The 21,991-nt window shown below is 33.4% G+C and overlaps 1 long non-coding RNA gene across 2 annotated transcripts; it reads left to right on the top strand.

Annotated features, from left to right (window-relative positions):
* Nucleotide 1: 1 nt before the first annotated feature.
* On the top strand, nt 2–18,445 carry LOC143052138 (uncharacterized). 2 transcript variants are annotated; one of them, XR_012971001.1, is made up of 6 exons: nt 2–110; nt 7,151–7,242; nt 11,709–11,862; nt 14,992–15,324; nt 15,406–17,159; nt 17,954–18,445. It is a non-coding gene; the product is annotated as an uncharacterized LOC143052138 (long non-coding RNA). The 2 variants fall into 2 exon arrangements; XR_012971003.1 differs by lacking the exon at nt 2–110 and adding an exon at nt 5,653–6,127.
* Nucleotides 18,446–21,991: the final 3,546 nt, after the last annotated feature.

The following is a 21,991-nucleotide window of genomic DNA, read 5'->3' as shown; positions in this document are numbered from 1 at the left end:
TTTATAATCCGCATCGAAGTCTCTCAGACGCTTAAATTAAGAAAAAAATTGTAAAATTGTAAGATTGAAGATATTAAAGGTCTGGGGGCAACTAAAACATAAGCTATGAAGTACCATACTATATATGTCTCTCTACAAATATGACAATGTAAAAAAAACCCGACCAAACTGTTTACAATACATCACAAAAAAAACTCAGGGGTTAAAATTTTTTGTTACAGCTAACTAGCGGGTCGCCCCGATATTCCGACAACCCGTTAGTCCGACACCCCATTGGTCCGACACCCCAATAGTCCGACACCCTATTAGTCCGACACCCCACTAGTCCGACACCCCGTTAGTCCGACACTTTTAACATAGATTATGACATTATATATAACTATGCAAATGCTTGAAATACTGAACATAATTGCAAATTGAATTCGTCGTACATTAAAAGATATATAAAATTTACACTCAAAAACATGTTTACAAATCTGTTCCTTGTGTCTGTTTCTTGTTGGGATGTACAAGTACCCGGCCACGTCCACTTGTATTTTTGTCCATTTGATGAGTTTTTTCATTCTCAACTGATTTGTATAGTTCGTTCTTATGTTGTACTGTTATACATTTGTACCACTGTCCCAGGTTAGGGGGAGGGTTGGGATTTCGCTAACATGTCTAAACGCACCACATTATGTATGTATGTGCCTGTCAGGAGCCTGGAATGCAGTGGTTGTTGTTTGTTTGTATGTTACCTATTGCTTTTGTTCATTTTTTAAAGGATAAGGCCGTTAGTTTTCTCGTTTGAATTGTTTTACATTGTCATTTCGGGGCCTTTTTTTTTAAATTAAAAGCTGACTGCGGTATGAACTTTGCTCATTGTTGAAGACCGTACGATGACCTATAGTTGTAAATTTCTGTGTCATGTTGGTCTCTTGTGGAGATTTGTTTCATTTGCCATCATACCACATCTTCTTTTATATATATATATCGGCACGATTAAAACAACGTCATTACACAATTTTAGGGAAAACAACTTTCATTTCAGGGATCGCAATTGACTTATAAATTCCTAAAAGGTGTTTCATATATCCACTTGTTGAAGCCTACCTGAAAATTAGCAAAATCATAAAAACTTTAATTGAGGAACGTCGATTTTGTTACAGTACTATCTTCTGATTTTTTATCTTAACTTTTACTTCAAATTATTATTTATGTTATCAACTACTCCTTAATTTTATTCAATGATAATCAAGCTGTTCCTTAGAGTCCGTGTAAGGGAGCTACCATTTTTAGGGGGGGGGGGGGGGGGGGGGGGCGGGGGGCTAGGATGAAATTTGAAAAAAATAGGCAGGACAGGAGTTTTGAGTAAAAAAAAAGGCAGGATGAGACACTTGCAAAAAAAATAATTCAGGACGACAATTTAGGTAAAAAAAGTCAGGATAAACTTTAAAAAAAAAGGCAGGACCGATCAGAGTGAAAAATAAAAAGGCAGGACAGAGATTACAGCTAAAAAAAAATGCAGGACAAAATTTTTCATCCTAGCCCCCCCCCCCCCCCCCCCATAAAAATCAAATGGTAGCTCCTTAATATGACTATCATATGCTAATAAATAGGTACAGTTTTAGCTCACCTGACTTGAAATGTCAAGTAAGCTTTTCTCATCACTTGGCGTGTGGCGTCCGTCGTCCGTCTTCGTCGTCGTCTGTTCACTTTAACAAAAATCTTCTTCTCTGAATCTTATGGCCAATTTTTACCCAAACGTGGCCACAATCATCACTAGGGTATCTAGTTTAAAACAGGTGTCCAATCGATGACCGCGCCTGCCAACCAACATGGCCGACATGGCTAAACATAGAACATAGGGATAAAATGCAGTTTTTGGTTTTTATCTATGAAACTAAAGCATTTAGAGCAAATCTGACAGGTGTCAAAAATGTTTATTTATTTAGATTTATCTGCCCTGACATTTCCAGAAGAATCCGACAACCCGTTGTTAGGTTGCTGCTCCTGAGTTTGTAATTTTACGGACATTTTGCAGTTTTTTGTTATCATTATAGTATCTAATATTTAATACTATTAATTATGATTTCAACCTTATTTTACATGATTCTCTAAGCATCAGTAAATGCACGTGAGCGACACAGGCTCTTGAAAGCATCTAGTTGAATTATGTACAGTCATGAGATGATAGTATATATTGTCTATGTATGTTATAAACTACTAGGTATAAACACAACTGGTGATAGTTTTCAAAAGGAAAATGCCTGTATAAGTACGTCCGTAATATTATGTTAATAAGGAGCATGCATACAATTCTTGTAATGCATTCGCGTGCATTATGACCAATAAGACGACCCATGTATCTAGGTACCTGCTAACGCTATTATGCGTTATATTATCATGACTATGATATATGCATGATTTTTACTGATATATATTTCTGAAGAAGTTTGAACATTTTGACAAAGAAATGTTATATGCTCTTTGGTTGGGTGCATGGTTGTCTCTTTGACATATTCCCCATTTCCATTCTCAATTTTATTAAAACAAATATGCTCTTGAAATGTCATTGGTTATATTAATATACAGTATAGCGGGTTATTTTCGCGGGTGTAACAATTCACGATTTTCATTGAATAAGGTATACATGCGAAATATTTTTGAAGTTATTATTTTGGTGGATTCATAACTTTATCATACCTTTGTCTTGTGTGTGATCTTTTATGCAATAATCATAAATAAAAGTTTCATACATATGGGGTGACATGCGAGAACCCTCCTTTTCATAAAAAAAAATCAATAACTCTGAAATAAAGTTTGAATCATCACCAAAAAGTAAACAGATCTTAACATTATTATAACTAAGAATTGTATAAAGTTGTAAGCAATAATCATAAATTGTTTTTGAGATACGGCGCGACATGTGACCCACCCTTTCTTTTTTTTTTACAATGAAATTTTGAATCATCACCAAAAAGTATACAGATCTTAAGATTGATATAACTAAGAATTGTGTAAAGTTTTAAGCAATAATCAAAAATCGTTTTTGATATACGGTGCGACATGTGAAAAAATTAAACCCCTGTTTTAGTTACAAAGTGCCGTAACTCAAAAAGTTTTAATCTTATTTTCACCAAAAAATATACAGATCATTTGACCATCATAAGAAACAACTATAACAAGTTTCATGAAATTTGGATAAGTCATTCTCAAGTTACGGTGCGACATGTTTACGCCGGACAGACGGACGGACACCGGACATTTGTATAACATAATACGTCCCGTCAAAATTTTGACGGGCGTATAATAACGATCTGCTGATGAGACTTTCTTTATAGTGTTGTTTATATCTTTTCATATCACCTAGTTACATTTCAGTTTGTGAGTGCGAGTTTTTATTTTGAACAACTTTTATTTATTAGATATAGGAAGATGTGGTGTGAGTGCCAATGAGACAACTCTCCATCCAAATAACAATTTTAAAAAAGTAAACCATTATAGGTCAATGTACGGCCTTCAACACGGAGCCTTGGCTCACACCGAACAAGAAGCTATAAAGGGCCCCAAAATTATTAGACTAAGTGTAAAACCATTCAAACGGGAAAACCAACGGTCTTATCTATATAAAATAAAAAAACGAGAAAAGAGAAATCCAATTGAGCATAGAAATGGGAAATGTGTCAAAGAGACAAACAACAATCAGACCAAACAACAAACAACAGCCGAAGGCCACTTATTGGTCTTCGATGCAGCGAGAAACTCCCGCACCCGGAGTCGTGTTTTAGTTGGCCCCTTAACAATACTGTATAGGGATTGTTTTACTTGAACATTTGTATTGTCCTATTTTTTTATATACTTATAGGTCGATTTTTTTATTGCCATTGATATAGATACTCTAGGGGTACCCCTTAATCTAAGTCGCAAAATTCATGAATTTGTGTTCACTTTTATTTCAAATACAATAGATCTATATGATAGGACAAACACTAAACAATCAAATAAATACGGAAAGAACTCACAGTTTTCGGTTTCGGTCAAACTAACCAATGAATGTATATCTTTAATCAACAATATTGAATCAATTCATTTACCAATAAATGAGTTGAAGTTGAAGATTGTTGTTTGCATCTCCCGCAATGGAGGGGTTAGGGGTAAGCAATTCCGTTCTGATAGCGGGTTAATTGATGTGGAAAGTGTGTGTTCACAGTTTCAGTATGCAAGTTATCTTATGTTGTTCCTGGTAAAGATAAATATTTACATAATAGTACTATCGATGTGCCCCTGATTACTCTCTAAAAACTGGTCTAACACTAGATTCACAATTAGTAAGTTTCTGTGTATCAGCTTACTACTATTAGTCGGGATTAATTGTATTGTCGGACTATTGGTGTGTCGGATCAATGGGGCGTCGGACCAATGGGGTGTCGAACCAATAGGGTGTCGGACCAGTGGGGTGTCGGACCAATGGGGTGTCGGACTAGTGGGGTGTCGGACCAATGGGGTGTCGGACTAACGGGGTGTCGGAACATCGGGACTGCCCCCAGGACTTATAGGCAGCAGTATTTTACTAACCCTGTTGGAAGAACAGTTTGTCCATCAAAACTGACCGGCTAGTCCGAGTATGAATTAATAATTAGATTTTGCTTCATAATACAACAAAGTGGGTGTCCCTGTTTTGAAGGCGATATTATACACTTTATTTAATATTCTTTGTTGATCTGCTATTTATTCTGTTGGTGCTTGACCTAACTTAGTTGTTCCGTCATACAAAGCAGGCTTTTTATTGGCCTGGTTTTATTGCTGGGGGAAATAACGGCAATATTCACAGAGCATCGTCTCTGGGTTTCTTTCATCAGCAACAGCCGACCTTGCCCAGGGGAATCCATCTGTAATTTTCCCCCCTGCTTTTCTCGGTCGTATTTGGCATATTTGGGGGATGAATTTTCAGCCTCGTTACCCTCTTCATCTACAGTTTTTCGTTTTGAAACTGACGAAGTTCCGTGGGTGCCTGTACTAAAATATTTAGGAATATTGTGTTGCATGGTTTCGTGCTCAACAGCTGTCCGCGCCAAGATGATCAATTCTCGAAACCCCCAGTACAATTAATTGAAAAATCTCGGCATAAGCATAAGAAATCAAATAAATGTACAATACCACAGGCCATGGTATGAGAAATCAATATTTAGAATTGCGATCAATACATGATACCGGACCACCCAGAGTTATTTGTTCTATTTAAAAAAAATATATACAAAACCATGAGAGTACAAACCAGTTCAAATTCAGTCTTGGAATCCCATATATGACGTACATTGTAATTGAATCTGATTGGCTAAGATAGAATAGTGATGAATGGATTTTCCACTGTCTTCCTTTTTATTTTGGAAACGTCAAAAAAATTTTGTTACTAGTCCGTCGGGCATATTGGGTTACACATTTTGATTGCCCGATGCGTAAATGCTCTAGTCCCGGGCGTCGGGCTAGTGGATTTTTTAACCCCTGAAACTACATATAAAATTTGGACGAGTACAACATCAACCAGGGACTCTGTTCAAGGGCACTTGTTTCTATCCATTGGAAGACCAACTATCAACATATATTTACGAGCTCGTAAATATACGTTGATAGTTGGTCTTCCAATGGATAGAAACAAGTGCCTGTGACCAGTGGCGGATCCAGGGGGGGGTTCCGGGGGTGCGCACCCCCCCTTTATTTTTGCCGATCAATGCATTTGTATCGGGACATATGTTTTGCACCCCCCTTTGCCCTGGGTGCCTTGGGTTAGCACCCCCCCTTTCGAAAATTCCTGCATCCGCCCCTGTGTGACTCTGGTAGTCAAATAATGAAATATTGAAATAATAGTTTGATATTACTCTGACTTCAAATTGATGATTTGCCAGTCAAGCTGGGACAGTCTGCTCCAGAAACAATGTAGCAGTGCATCCATTTTGGACAGGCATATATCAACTTTTTGGTATGGGAATAGCTCTGATGTCCCACAGCCCTAAACAGATCAGGAATAACAAGCAATTGGTGGATTGTAGAGTGGGGTGCGCATATTCGCCGGGGACACAATTTCGCGGTTTTATAATTTTGAGTTGTAAATACTTCAAAAGATGGCTGAAATGGAAGAAATATGCCGGTAACTAAGATTTTTATAACAAATATGATTTTATTTTAAACTACGACAAAATTGCGTCACTTACCGCAAAGGACCGAAAAACGGATAACGATTTTCGGCCAATTTTCTGAATGAATAACACGATTTCAAAGAAGTATTTCTTAGTAACTCTTTGACTGATTGCCCTAAATTTCAGTTCTGTACACCTTTAAAATTTCTGCTATTGCTATCTATAATGAAATTGATTTGAAAAATATTGTTTAAAACTGCAGTTATTTGGGTTTAAATAGATGTATAAAAACGGGGAATATGTGTCCCCCATTGACAAAACATCAGGCAATTTCAAACACCCTTTAATCTAACTTTTCAGATGATTATTTTCAAACAAACACGTTTTCAAGCTTAAGAATATTTTGCATTTGAAGTTATCTTCATATAGAAATATCAGTATACTTCAAAAACATATAGACCTGAACATAAACTGTGGAAAACATGGAAAGATATGGCCTGATTTAGAAAATCACTGATTTAAGTAATTCCTCTGACTGATGAATATAGACAAATTCAACCAAGGTCAACTTTAATTTACATGAAGAAGTTGGAACTGTAGTTTCTAAATAATTTCTTAATTTATCAACATTCAAATAGATACAAGAAGATGTGGTGTGAGTGCCAATGAAACAACTCTCCATCCAAGTCACAATTTATAAAAGTAAACTATTACATGTCAAAGTACTGTCTTCAACACAGAAATTGGAACCTTGGCTCAGCAAGCTATAAAGGGCCCCCAAAATTACTATTGTAAAACCATTCAAAAGGGAAAACCAACGGTCTTATTTATATAAAAAATGAGAAACATATATGAACCACATCAACAAACACCAACTTTGACTGAACATTAGATTCCTGACTTAGGACAGGTGCAAACAATTGCAGCAGGTTTAAACATTTTAATACTCACTAAGGTACCAACCTTCAAGTGTATATATTGATAACAGCTTTATCATGTTTATCATTTTAATGATTATTTTTTAAACTTTGTAGAAATGATGATTAAATGATTCACAATGTCCTACACAGTTGACCTTGAGCAGTTAGAAGATGAAGAACTATTGTGGAGTATTTTAGAAACTTTGGTATGACATTTATTGATACAAAAAACTTCAGAATTCACTGTTGTTTATAAATACTGTGGATTCATAATTATTCGTTGGACACCAATTTTGGTGGACTTCCTGGGTACAGTTAAATCACGAAATGTAATGTTCAATGAATGACAAATGTTCTATAAGCATGATAGGCTTATATGCAGACCTCGACAAAATCACGAAATTAGGCCACAATTTAAAATATTTTGGTTTGCCCAAACCCTACTCAAGGTTGAGACAGTGGGTAGGTAGATAGGCATTTTTTGGAAAATGACGCAGTCATTGTTCCATAACTGCCGACCTGAACTTCATTACATTTCTCTGCCTACCGCGCTTGGTTTCGTATTTCCTATTTTCCATACAAACTGGAATCTGCTTGTGTTATCATTATGCATCATTGTGTAGTATTAAATCAGCCAGGACCCAGTTTACACTGGTTTTGGCTTGTATTCCACTACACTCGTACAAAGTGTTGTAGTTTGACGGGAACCAGTTTTAGAATTTGTAAACTACAAAACGTAATCGGTTATTGTTCATTCCGTTTTGGTGTTTCATACCGACTTATATGGTTTGAATAAGCTTAAGACCCTTCAAACATTAATGTGATAGGTATATTAAAGATTGTTTTACAAAAGGATTGAACTGTTTTACTTTCAAAGTCGTACTATAGGGATATCTGTCATATACGGATTTCCACTCTCACCGGTTAATTTCTTCTTTTACACGAGCTTTGGAAACTTCCTGTTTAATCGCAAGTTTTAAAATTGTTTTTGAGTGAATTAAACTTATTTTAACAATCATGAAGCGTTCCAGAATCATTTTAAAGCAGTTTCTTCTTCTCTTTGATGATGGAAAATAGGTTTTCTCAAGAAAATACCGCAAACGATCGCAGAGGAATTGAAACGTACAAGTCAAGTCGGCACCTGGTTAAATTGGCATCTAGTCAAATCGGCACCTATTCGACGTCAATTCGGCATCCAATAATATTTGTTATAATATTTTCTATTCAATTAATTAATTACTGTTACCAAGTACATAGTGAATATGTTGTTGTGTATTTTGGTAAACCACGAAACGAAAGTGAATATGTAGTGTATAAAGGTAAACAACGAAGCCCTTACCAAAGCTGTTGTTTTAACAATTAGACAATTTGTGTAATTGTAAAAACAAGTCAATTATTAAAATAAAATGGAAAACTATGAGTCCCTTTCAATAAATCAAACTTGCATGCCAAATAATTAGCAAATTTAAGGTGTTTGTTTTTCAGTAAAGTTTAAACAGCATTAAACCAACAATCCTGTAAAATGCTCAACTGGTTAAAATAATGCAGAAAAATACACAATATCTCATGTATAAGTCCAAATAATTATGACGTCTGGCAAGGCTATTTTATTATTTTTCTGGGACGCCTTCCTACGACGTTCGTAGGAAGGCGTCCCAGAAAAAAAATTAACATAGCCTTTTCGGTCATAGGAAACTGTTCCAGAATAAAATTAAAAAAGCCTTGCCAGACGTAATAATTATTTGGACTACTCATATATATATATATATCATTAAAAATACACCAAAAAAGTCATTAGTTGAGAAAAATAAATATATACAAAATGTACATGAACACCCAAAAATGTGAAAGTTAGTATTTAACTCTTTTTGCTTAAATACTGAAAAAAATTCTGGCAACCCCTTTCTTATTTTTTACCCTATTGCTTAAAATACTGTTAAAAATATATATTTAACATGGGTGACGAATTGACTATATCAGGTGTCAATTTTAACCAGGTGCTGATTTGTCCAGGTGCCAATTTAACTAGGTGCCAGTTTGACTAGAATTCTTTGACAAATGTTTGAAACTATCTGAGTTTCATTAGACCTTTGATAGCAGTAAAAAAAAGATTATTTACTTAATATTTTGTGGGAGAAGGGAGTTCAGACTGTGTGGTATCAGGTCTGTTTGTGCCCAATACATTTTCGCACCCTACACGTTCGCACATTCACACTCTACTCATTCGCGCCCAATTTTAATTCAAATTCAAGTTGAATAATTGGAAAATCATGGTTGTTGTTTTAAATTGCTTTGGTGTAAATACTGAATGTATTTATAGCTTGGTATGAGTAATTGAAGATTTTAAAGGAAAAATCACAAAAGATAATTGTTTTTAACAGCTTGGTCCCATTGATCTGAAACAACGAAACAATAAAACATAGAAACCAAAATATAGCAATCCACTAATATAACCAAAACATGATAAAATTTATTCAACACGCAGAAACAAACATAGTCAGAATCTCACTTCATTTTGAAAACAAGTCAATGAAACAAGTTATAGCAATACACTAACCAAAACATGATTAAGAGTTATTCAACACAAAATAAAACGTTGACAAAATACCACTTTATTTAGAAAGGATTATTATTATTTTAAGCAATACCTTATCCAAAACATGATTAAGATTTATTCAACACAAAAAAAATTATTGCTGTCTCACTTTATTTTGAGACAATGACAACAATTATACTTATAAGAAAACACTTGCTTACAGAGTTATTAAACACAAAACCAATTAAGATTGGGTGCGAACATGTAGGGTGTGAAAGTGAAAGGGGTGAAAATGAGTGGGCGCAAACGTGAATGGAAGCGAACGGACCCAGATTCAGACTATGTACTAGTGAGAAATATACAAGCCTTTCTACGGTATTTATTTGTACAATTCAGCTAGTCTTGACCTATTCATTTGTCTTAAAAAACCAGCCAGTTGTCACCTTCACTTCACACATACACACATATACGAATATCAATTATATGCTCACGATACATGTTGCATTGTTAAACTAATTACGGTATGTGAAAATCAAGACTTGCATAAAAACTATCCCAATATTAGAGACAGTGGCGTCATTTTTCTTCAGAGCTTTCAGCTCTTTGATTAAATTTTTTTTTTAAAGAAATTGAAGTATCGGGTGTTTATCATGCCTATCTGATTAAAAAAAAATTCTTCAAATCAGGACAATAAAAGAATTTGAGTAGGCAGCTTTTTTCTGGGTAGGTAGGGTTTGGGCAAACAAACCTATTCTTTTTTATGGCCTTAGATATCCATGAACATACAAGTTTTCCTTTATCCACAAAAATTGTCGCCATGAAAATAAATGAATCCACAGTATAATACAGTTAATTTATATTCTCTGAGGGCTTGATCTTCACTTTTTCAAATACAAGAAAACAGTGATATATTAAATATATACCATTATGCACAATGTAGGAAAATAAACATTCAATTTGGCTCTTGTCTCTGAAAATTACTTGTATACTAACCTTAATCATGTTGATATAATGTACACTAGGTACAAAGTTCATATTTTGTAGAAATAACACTAAGTCACAAACTTCTGTTCTATGGTCAGGTTGTTGTCTCTTTAACACATTCCCCATTTCCATTCTCAATTTTATTATTGTTAAAAATCTATATTAAATTACTGTAAACTCAGAAATTATTACGTACATTTATTAATGCAATTTTGTCATTTTAGACTAAAATACGATTTAATTTTTTGCAATATTCTGAAAAAATCTGTTTAATTCTTATAAAAAATCTTAAATGGAGTTTAAATTATTGCAACTATCTGTTGCAATTTTAGCAATAATCATGATAATAAAAACATTGCAATAATTTCTAAATTTACTGTATCTATAAAATGGTGTACATGTATAACACATGTGTTTTTGTGACTGAACCATTGAGGTATATTCGTAGGGTTTTTCAGAGACAAATGCTGGTAATTAAGATTTAGGAGATTATAGATTTTAAATGCAGCTGAACAGATGTCATATCATAAGATATTAATTAGGCTCCTGTCTAGTACAAATATACCAATAACTATAATTTCAGAAATAATTGCGTGCATTTATTATTGTGATTTTGTCATTTTAGACTAAAATTCGATTTTTGAATTTGCGATATTTAGAAAAATCATGTTTAAGGTAGTACCTAACACTACAGGGAGTTAATTCTGTAAAATCAGCTAAACGCTTTAATTACGTTGTGATGTTTAGAGAATATAAGGCTTCTCAATGATCAAAATTAGTGTTTGTCAATCTGCTATATAACCAGTGTAATTTTTCTGATAAAATGGTTAGTTCAAATTTTTTGAAATTTTTATATTTTTGTCAAAGGGTAAAAGTAAATGTTTTGTCAAAATTTTATGAAAATCAAACGAGCAAAATTAATTTTTGTGAAGGTGTTGGGTCATGTGGGTACTACCTTAATTAATTAAAAAATCAAAATGCGAGTTTAAATTATTGTGATAATTTCTGAATTTACAGTATTCTGATACATGTATTACAATTCTAGAATAAATGAACACTAGTGCAATCATGTTATATATGTTTTTTAATTAGATGATATATAATTACTGACATTTTGAATATGTAAAGACACAAAATATTTATTTTTTTCAGGGTAAAAAGTTAAATCGCAAAGGAAAAGAATGTATATTTTTAGTTTCTGGAAAAAACAATGAAGCAGTAATGAGCTGGGCCACAGAACTAGGAGGATATTTTTTATCAACATATCCAAAATGGTCGTCAATGTTTCAAGACTTTTGTTGTACAGGTAAGGTTAGGAAATGCTCCTTAGAAGGTATGGACTTGGCTCAGTGTTGAAGGCCGTATAGTGATCTATAGTTTTGGTCTCTTGTGGGGAGTTGTCTCATTGGCAATCATAGTGATACCACATATATATTCTTTTTTATATCCTTGCTAATTTTAACATTGCCAATATCTTTAATTTGCATTGAGTGAGGGAAGGTGTTAGATGAGAACAAATATAGTAGATATAGGAAGATGTGTATGAGTACCAATGAGATAACTCTCCATCCATGTCCCAATTTATAAAAGTAAACCATTAAAGGTCAAGGTACAGTCTTCAACACAAAGCCTTGGCTCACACCGACCAGCAAGAAAACCAACTGTCTAATCTATATGGAAAACTAGAAACAAGAAACACTTACATGTATGACCCACATCCACCAATAACAACTTCTGAACATCAGATTCCTGACTAAGAACAGGTGCAAAAAACAAACAAAAAATGATTAAGGTAGATCATAAGTATATTTATTTTTTGAGACACAATTTTCTTATATTTTGCTAAAATGAAGATTTTACTATGCTCTTTTCAAAAATTTAATAAAAAGTATGGGTCACCGTGGAAATTGCCAAAATCTGGTTAGTTTGTTCATGAAAAAACACATTAGTGTGCATAAAAAAAATTCTATGAGAATTTTGAAATAAATTGTAAGAAGATAGAATTTTGAAATAAAATTGTGAGAAGATAGAATTTTGAAATAAATTGTGAGAAGATAGAATTTTGAAATAAATTGTGAGAAGATAGAATTTTGAAATAAATTGTGAGAAGATAGAATTTTGAAATAAATTGTGAGAAGATAGAATTTTGAAATAAATTTTGAGAAGATAGAATTTTGAAATAAATTGTGAGAAGAAAGGTTTCATAATGTTTTAAGAAAATAAAAAGAAAACATGGTGTCACCAAACTTGTTTTCTTGCTACAAGCAAAAATAAAAAAAATCCCTATTAGCCCAGTATAAATTTTGTACTAAAAGAGTTATCTCCCCTTAAATGGCTCATTGGAGAGAAAAAAAAAAAAAAAAAAAAAAAAAAGGATTTTAAAAACCAAAAAAATAATATTTGTTAAAATATTTTGTATAATACAATTAATTAACAAGTTTTATTTATATAGAAAAAATAGTCTAACCATTGATTGCAAATCTGTTTCCGAATTTGCAGATTTAGGCAAATAACTAGACCTATTTTGTACTGTGATTGTACAATCCAAGATGGCGGTATACCATGAATCTACCTTAAGACAGTCAGGGGTACTACTTGTACAAGTATTTTTATTTACTTGAAGAAGTAAAAAGAAATATACTTATACAAGTAAATTATAATGTTTGAATAATCTCCACTTAATTTGCTCAAAAAATTACTTATACAAGTAAATTTTTATTACAATCCCACCAATATTCTCAAGGTTTGAGATGTAAAATTCATGCCTTTAATGATTTTTCCCAGGTTAGCTCATAATTTTTGTTTAGAGTTCAGTTTTCCATCTCATTAATTCAACAAAGAAACTGATTGCGCAAAGCCTTCAAAAATTGCTCCTTTGGGGCTTGTAAATGACCAGAGTTCTGAAGATAACGGACAAATGGGATTTTCATTGTCCATGAAATTACACTTAAATTATTAATAAAGATATCAGCAATGGGCAGACAAATCAAAATTCTAATAGAGCAAAGAAATCCTAAGAATTTAAGAAATAAAGATAAGATGACTTTTTCACTTATATAAGTAAAAAAATCTGAATGTCTAAGGGACATAACTAAGTCATTTTTTTTACCTATACAAGTAAATAAATTTCACTTGTATAAGTATCTTACAAATTTACTTGTATAAGAATATTTGTTTACTTCTTCAAGTAAATAAAAATTACTTGTACAAGTAGTACTCCTGACTGTAAGACCAAATAGAACAAATTGACAAGTCAACACTAATTTTCATTAAATAGTGAAATTACTTTTTAGCTCACTTGGCGTCCGTCGTTGTCCGTCGTCTGTCGTCGTAAACTATTTCAAGAATCTTCTCCTCTGAAACTACTAGGCCAAATACTTCCAAACTTTAACTGAATGTTCCTTAGGGTATCTAGTTTATAAATTGTATCCGAAGTTTTGATCTATCAACAAACATGGTCGCCATTGCTAAAAATAGAACATAGGGGTCAAATGCAGTTTTTGGCTTATATCTTAAAAACGAAAGCATTTAGAGCAAATCTGACTGGGGTAAAAATGTTCATTAGGTCAAGATCTATCAGCCCTGAAATTTTCAGATGAATCAAACAACCCATTGTTGGGTTGCTGCCACTTAATTGGTAATTTTAAGGAAATTTTGCAGTTTATGGTCATTATCTTGAATATTATTATAGATAAAGATAAACTTTAACAGCAAAAATGATCAGCAAAGTAAGATCTACAAATAAGTTAATATGACAAAAATTGTCAATTGACCCCTTAAGGGGTTATTGTCCTTTAATGACAATTTTTCACAATTTGTTCATCATATTTGCTAACTTTAAAAAATCTTCTCCTCTAAAACTACTCAACCAAATTCAACCAAACTTCAACTGAATGATCAGTAGGGTGTATAAAATAAAGTTTGTGTTTTATTGGTGTCATGGCTAAAAATAGAACACAGGGTAAAATGCAGTTTTTCAAGAATCTTCTCCTCTGAAACTACTAGGCCAAATACTTCCAAACTTTAACTGAATGTTCCTTAGGGTATCTAGTTTATAAATTGTATCCGAAGTTTTGATCTATCAACAAACATGGTCGCCATTGCTAATTTATATAGATTTAGTTATTTTTTAGGTTTCTACACACTGACTTAAAATATGCAAAGAGAGATAACTCTAATTATTATTAATTTTAAATGTTCTTTCATTTCCTTTTACTTCAAGAAAAATAGCCAATGTTGCTAGGGGTAAAATGCATTATTTTTGCCTGTGAAGAAAATATGACAGATACAAAGAATGTTTGAATGGCATATTTTAGCACACACTGAAAAGCAAAAATAATCATTGATGAATGGTTAAACAAAAAAATTGAAGGTGAGCGATTCAGGCTCTTGAGAGCCTCTTGTTTAAATTATAAATTTCATTTTATATTTTTAGGTGAAATGCCCACAATGGAACAGCTTGTGTCACCAGGTGAATTTGCAAACAAAAACACAACGTTGAATAATGTTGAACCACAATTTAAAACAACTTCAATAAAAAGCTTGAGTGAACTTAAGAATATATGCAAATGGCTTCAAGGAAAAGACAACTCAATGTTTCCAGTTAAAGAAATTAAGATAAAAGAAGAAGGGGCCCTGCACAGTGAAGTTATTAAACATTCATATAAAGATATTGATGTCAAGATTGAAGACAATTCTCAACATTCAGATGAAATGACAGACTGCAACACTTCATATTCAAATGTCCAAATTGAAGATTGCATCCAAGGTTCAATTGAGACTGGTGGTGATGAAATGACAGACTGCAACACTTCATATTCAAATGTCCAAATTGAAGATTGCATCCAAGGTTCAATTGAGACTGGTGGTGAAATGACAAACTTCAGCACAGTCGGTTCAAATGTCCTAACTGAAGATAACATCCAAGGTTCTATTGGGGATGGTGGAAAAATGACAAACTGCAACACTATTTGTTCAAATGTCCAAAATGAAGACAACATTGAATTTGTAAATGAATTCACTGGCAGATGGAAGGAACACAACAAGTTATGTTCAAATGTCCTCAAAGAAAAACTAAAAGACATTATTCTTAAGAGAACACATTTGAATAATTCTCTTGATAACTGTACATTTAGAAATGTAAGCACAAGCAAGGGTGAAACTGACCAGAGTTATGTTGCCAATGAGAACAATATTGAAACAGTTACCATGGTTACAGACCAACAAGGTGCAGATAACTCTCAGAATAAAGACAAAAAAAGAAAAAAGGGTTCAGGTGGCTCTCAGAGAAAATATCAAAAGAGAAAAAAGTCTACACCTGTGCCCTATAAATGTGTCCCAATTTTACAGAAAAAAATTGATGACAATACTTGTACCGTTAAATATTTTAGGTATGGTGGTATAATACAAAATTCAACAAGCAAGGAACCTTGTGAGCCTCTTACGACAGAAGAAATAACTACAACAGACGCTGTTAATCGTTTAATGGATAAAACAATGAAGCAAAATTCAACAACAAAGGAAACTGATTTCCCACTAGCGAAAATAGTAAAATATATACCAGAGGCCAGGAATCATTCAATAGATAGAACATCTATGAATGATGAAAAATGGAAAATGTCACCAACAATGGAACCTTTATCTCTTTCAACTGTAGTCTTCACTAAAATAGTTGGCAGCAAGTTTCCAACAAAAGAAGAGGGAACAAAGAATTTTGTTAAAGAAAACATGATGATTCATGTCCCTCCCGAAATTTTAGCAGGTCAGGTTGTTTCTGATTCATTTACTTCCTGTCTGGATACTCATGATATTAGTGCATCATCTAATACTACTTCCTGTCTTGATACTCATGATATTAGTGCATCATCTAATACTACTTCCTGTCTTGATACTCATGATATTAGTGCATCATCTAATACTACTTCCTGTCTTGATACTCATGATATTAGTGCATCATCTAATACTACTTCCTGTCTTGATATTCTGGATATAAGTACTGGTAATTCTGCTTCCTGTTATGATGTTAGTGAATATTCATTACAAAAAAACATGAATTGTTCACTGGTGAAAGGAAAAGCCAATGATTTTGCTGATAACCATGATTACCATGATAACAAGGGAAATAATCATACAGATACACAAATTGAATCATTGCCTAATGCGACTGAAAAAGATTCTGGAAAAAATGATAACGAATATGGATTTCAATTAAATCAAGAACTGGAAGAAGAAAAAAGAATATTAGTCATTTCTGAAAAAGAAACTGCGCATACATATAATAAGTCTAAAATATGCAAATTTTGTAATATGAAGTTTTCAAACACCTTTTGGTACCACCAGCACCTGAACAGTTTTCACCGATCCAAGTTCAACACTAAATGTGTACACTGTGATGTTATCTTCAAATCTAGTACGTCTTTAAGAAATCACATGGCCATACATATACCCAGCAATGAAATGCCTTACAGATGTGATGTATGTGGAAAGGGTCTCTTTACAGAGAAGTCTCTAAAGCAACATAGTTGTGCACTTAAAGTTAAAAACAGACCACAGTTTATGTGTGAAATTTGTGGGAAGATTTATCATTCTACAGACACATTAGCTGTATGTATTATTAATATTTGGAAGAATAACATGGTATGATTCTCAATGAGACAACTCTTAACCAGAGATCAAATGACATGTCATCATAAGGCCTCCAATAATAAGCAAAACCTTTACCCCATTGTAGGCTATTCATAAGCGCTAACAAAAATGAAAACATGTTTGATAGTTATAAGAGTCTGAATTGTTTTTCAGCATTTACCTTGATCTGGAACACTCTAAGCCAATTATTTGAATGCTGAGGATGTAAAAGTAACGAAACAGTTGAAGAGCTATACGACACAAAAATGCCTAAAAAGCTGATATATGACCAATAAAACAGACAGCAAAAAACAAACGAAAACCATTTAATTGTGCAACAAAATAATAGAATTGAGGATGGAGACGGGGAATCCCCACCAAAGACCTCAAAATTTCATGTTTTAAAGCCCAGGAATTTTGGATCGGGACCCTTCTGACCTCCTCTCTTCAAGGGCCAAATTCATATGTTCGTTTTTCCAAAAATTATATTCTGATCCCCAATTTGATGGAAAAATATGTTTGGTGGAGCAGATGATGTAAAAAAAAAAATGAACCTGGATTATCCCCATACTAATTAATAATTTAAAATTTCTAAGAAAAAATAATTTAAAATTTTTAAGAAAAAAGAAGATTGATAGTGTTGATAAAACAAAAAATTCACAGATTAAATGAAACAAAATTTCTCAATCTAACAAAAAAAATATACCTCCTTTTCAATTTAAATTGTTGCTTCCTAAATGCTATCTTGTTTTAGTTTTTTGTTTTTCTTTCAGGTCCATAAGAGGAACTATCATACGGAGAGCACTCACTGTGTTCGAACCAATAGATGTTGTAATTGTAGGACACGATTTTTTTCCCGGTTAAAGTTGAATATTCATCAATCTGCATGTAAACCTCAGGAACCATGTGATGTATTTAAGCAAACATGCCGAGCATGCGGACAATATTTTAAAGAACAGAGTGCATTAAATGTACACATTAAAGAAGCACATCCTTTTCTTTGCTTCATTTGTGGGAAAAATTTAAAATTTGCTGTTTCATTTGATAACCATATGAAAAGACACAAAAGGGATCAGCAGTTTCCGTGTAAACTTTGTTCGGCAAAATATTATGAAAAAAATCTGCTGGATGTACATATAAAAAATACTCATGGACAAGCTTCGTCTTCTGCAGACTCAACCGATGGTAGTGATGACTTTCGAATAGCAGGATATTACCAGGGTTGTAAAATTCTTAAAGTGTCTTAATAAAATGTATAAAATAACTGTTACTATGGTTGCAGAAAAGACTTAAATAATTTACTTGTTTATTAGAATATTTGAGCTCTGTGTTGAAGGCTGTACATTGACCTATAATGGTTTACTTTTTTAAATTGTTATTTGGATGGAGAGCTGTCTCATTGGCACTCACACCACATCTTCCTATATCTATTTGAAGAAGTCTTTTCAATTGCTTTAAACAGATGAAGGGCCATGTGATATTTTCCCATCACTTGGAGTCTATCATCAATATATATGACCAAAGAACCATTTAATTGTGCTACAAAACAAGAATGTGTCCCCAGTACACGAATGCCCCACTCGCACTATCATTTTCTATGTTCAGTGGACTGTGACATTTGGGTAAACCCTCTAATTTGGCATTAAAATTAAAAAGATCATATCATAGGGAACATGTATACTAAGTTTGAAGTCGATTGGACTTCAACTTCATCAAAAACTACCTTGACCAAAAACTTTAACCTGAAGCGGGACAGACAGACGAACGGACGAACGCACAGACCAGAAAACATAATTCCCCTCTACTATCGTAGGTGGGGCATAAAAATAAAATTGAGGATGGAGACGGGGAATGTGTCAAAGAGACCACATCCCCACCAAAGAGCAGAAAACAGCTTTAAGTCATTAATGGGTCTTTAGCACAGCACAACAATCTCTCAATCATGGACGGGCTTCAACTAGCAACGAAAGTCCTATAAAGAGAGACATAGGTATAGCTCTAGGGCAGCAGTGACAGTGCAAATTATTTGTATGAAGCTTTATATTTCAGAAGGCAGAAGATCTGCATGCTACATATCCTGTATGCAGATACCTTTTCCTACAAAGTATAAAAAAGAAGATGTGGTATGATTGCCAATGAGACAACTATCCACAAAAGACCAAAATGACACAGACATTAACAACTATAGGTCACCGTACGGCCTTTAACAATGAGCAAAGTGTCCATCAATCATGTTTTCATGGTTGAGCAACTGTTTGAAAAAAAAAGTTTTTTTTTTACATTTGAATTTCTCATTTCTAATTTTGAGCAGTAGGAAACCTATATTTGGTATATATATATATATATTGGTTCCTTGCAACGTCCACATGTCAGTCAGACAGTGTTCACTGACCTCGACATCATTTAATGGTTCAATGATCAAGGTTAAATTTATGTGATCAGATATCTCAACTACTGAAGCAGTAGGTCTATATTTTGTGTATGGTTAAATTGGTATAATTGTAATAGGTACATGTATGTCTGGCAGACTGAACCAGTAAGTCTATATTTGGTGTATGGTTAAATTGGTATAATTGTAATAGGTACATGTATGTCTGGCAGACTGAACCAGTAAGTCTATATTTGGTGTATGGTTAAATTGGTATAATTTTAATAGGTACATGTATGTCTGGCAGACTGAAGCAGTAAGTCTATATTTGGTGTATGGTTAAATTGGTATAATTGTAATAGGTACATGTTTGTCTGGCAGACTGAAGCAGTAAGTCTATATTTGGTGTATGGTTAAATTGGTATAATTGTAATAGGTACATGTTTGTCTGGCAGACTGAAGCACTAAGTCTATATTTTGTGTATGGTTAAATTGGTATAATTGTAATAGGTACATGTATGTCTGGCAGACTGAAGCAGTAAGTCTATATTTGGTGTATGGTTAAATTGGTATAATTGTAATAGGTACATGTATGTCTGGCAGACTGAAGCAGTAAGTCTATATTTGGTGTATGATTAAATTGGTATAATTGTAATAGGTACATGTATGTCTGGCAGACTGAACCAGTAAGTCTATATTTGGTGTATGGTTAAATTGGTATAATTTTAATAGGTACATGTATGTCTGGCAGACTGAAGCAGTAAGTCTATATTTGGTGTATGGTTAAATTGGTATAATTGTAATAGGTACATGTTTGTCTGGCAGACTGAAGCAGTAAGTCTATATTTGGTGTATGGTTAAATTGGTATAATTGTAATAGGTACATGTTTGTCTGGCAGACTGAAGCACTAAGTCTATATTTTGTGTATGGTTAAATTGGTATAATTGTAATAGGTACATGTATGTCTGGCACACTGAAGCAGTAAGTCTATATTTGGTGTATGGTTAAATTGGTATAATTGTAATAGGTACATGTATGTCTGGCAGACTGAAGCAGTAAGTCTATATTTGGTGTATGGTTAAATTGGTATAATTGTAATAGGTACATGTATGTCTGGCAGACTGAACCAGTAAGTCTATATTTGGTGTATGGTCAAATTGGTATAATTGTAATAGGTACATGTATGTCTGGCAGACTGAAGCAGTAAGTCTGTATTTGGTGTATGGTTAAATTGGTATAATTGTAATAGGTACATGTATGTCTGGCAGACTGAAGCAGTAAGTCTATATTTGGTGTATGGTTAAATTGGTATAATTGTAATAGGTACATGTTTGTCTGGCAGACTGAAGCACTAAGTCTATATTTTGTGTATGGTTAAATTGGTATAATTGTAATAGGTACATGTATGTCTGGCAGACTGAAGCAGTAAGTCTATATTTGGTGTATGGTTAAATTGGTATAATTGTAATAGGTACATGTATGTCTGGCACACTGAAGCAGTAAGTCTATATTTGGTGTATGGTTAAATTGGTATAATTGTAATAGGTACATGTATGTCTGGCAGACTGAAGCAGTAAGTCTATATTTGGTGTATGGTTAAATTGGTATAATTGTAATAGGTACATGTATGTCTGGCAGACTGAACCAGTAAGTCTATATTTGGTGTATGGTCAAATTGGTATAATTGTAATAGGTACATGTATGTCTGGCAGACTGAAGCAGTAAGTCTGTATTTGGTGTATGGTTAAATTGGTATAATTGTAATAGGTACATGTATGTCTGGCAGACTGAAGCAGTAAGTCTATATTTGGTGTATGGTTAAATTGGTATAATTGTAATAGGTACATGTATGTCTGGCAGACTGAAGCAGTAAGTCTATATTTGGTGTATGGTTAAATTGAACATGTGATCAAGGTCAAATGTAGTTGACATTTTACGTATGATAATTGAAATACAGTCCAAAACACAAAAACTTAACAATAACCAATGAACCATTGACCTTTCAATTATCATAGTAAAATGTCAACTTTATTTGGTGAAAAGAAATAGTAAGGTGTATATGTCTGTTTGACACAATATGTCTGTCCTCGAATTAGGAGCCTGTTGTTGATGTTTGTAAGTCTGGTTTATAAGTGTTTCTCGTATTTTATTTGATAGATTAGGCCGTTGTTGTTCCTGTTTGAATTGTTTTACACTAGTTAATTTGGGGCCCTTTATAGCTTGCTGTTCGGCAATGATCTAAGGTTCTATGTTGAAGGACGTATTTATACATATAATTGATTATTTTTTACACAATGAGAATATGGGGGATAGTTTTTTAATTGGCACTCATACCACATCTTCTTTATATTAAAAAATGTCCAGTTTGATATGTGATGCTTATAGTAAAACGTTGGTATTGAAGACTTTCAAGATAAAATCAATGGTCAGTAAAGCAGGCGA

Source organism: Mytilus galloprovincialis, chromosome 11, assembly GCF_965363235.1.
Source record: "Mytilus galloprovincialis chromosome 11, xbMytGall1.hap1.1, whole genome shotgun sequence".
NCBI classification, from domain to species: domain Eukaryota; kingdom Metazoa; phylum Mollusca; class Bivalvia; order Mytilida; family Mytilidae; genus Mytilus; species Mytilus galloprovincialis.
Note: the sequence above shows the minus strand (reverse complement) of the source record. Positions and strands in the feature narration are given on the sequence as shown.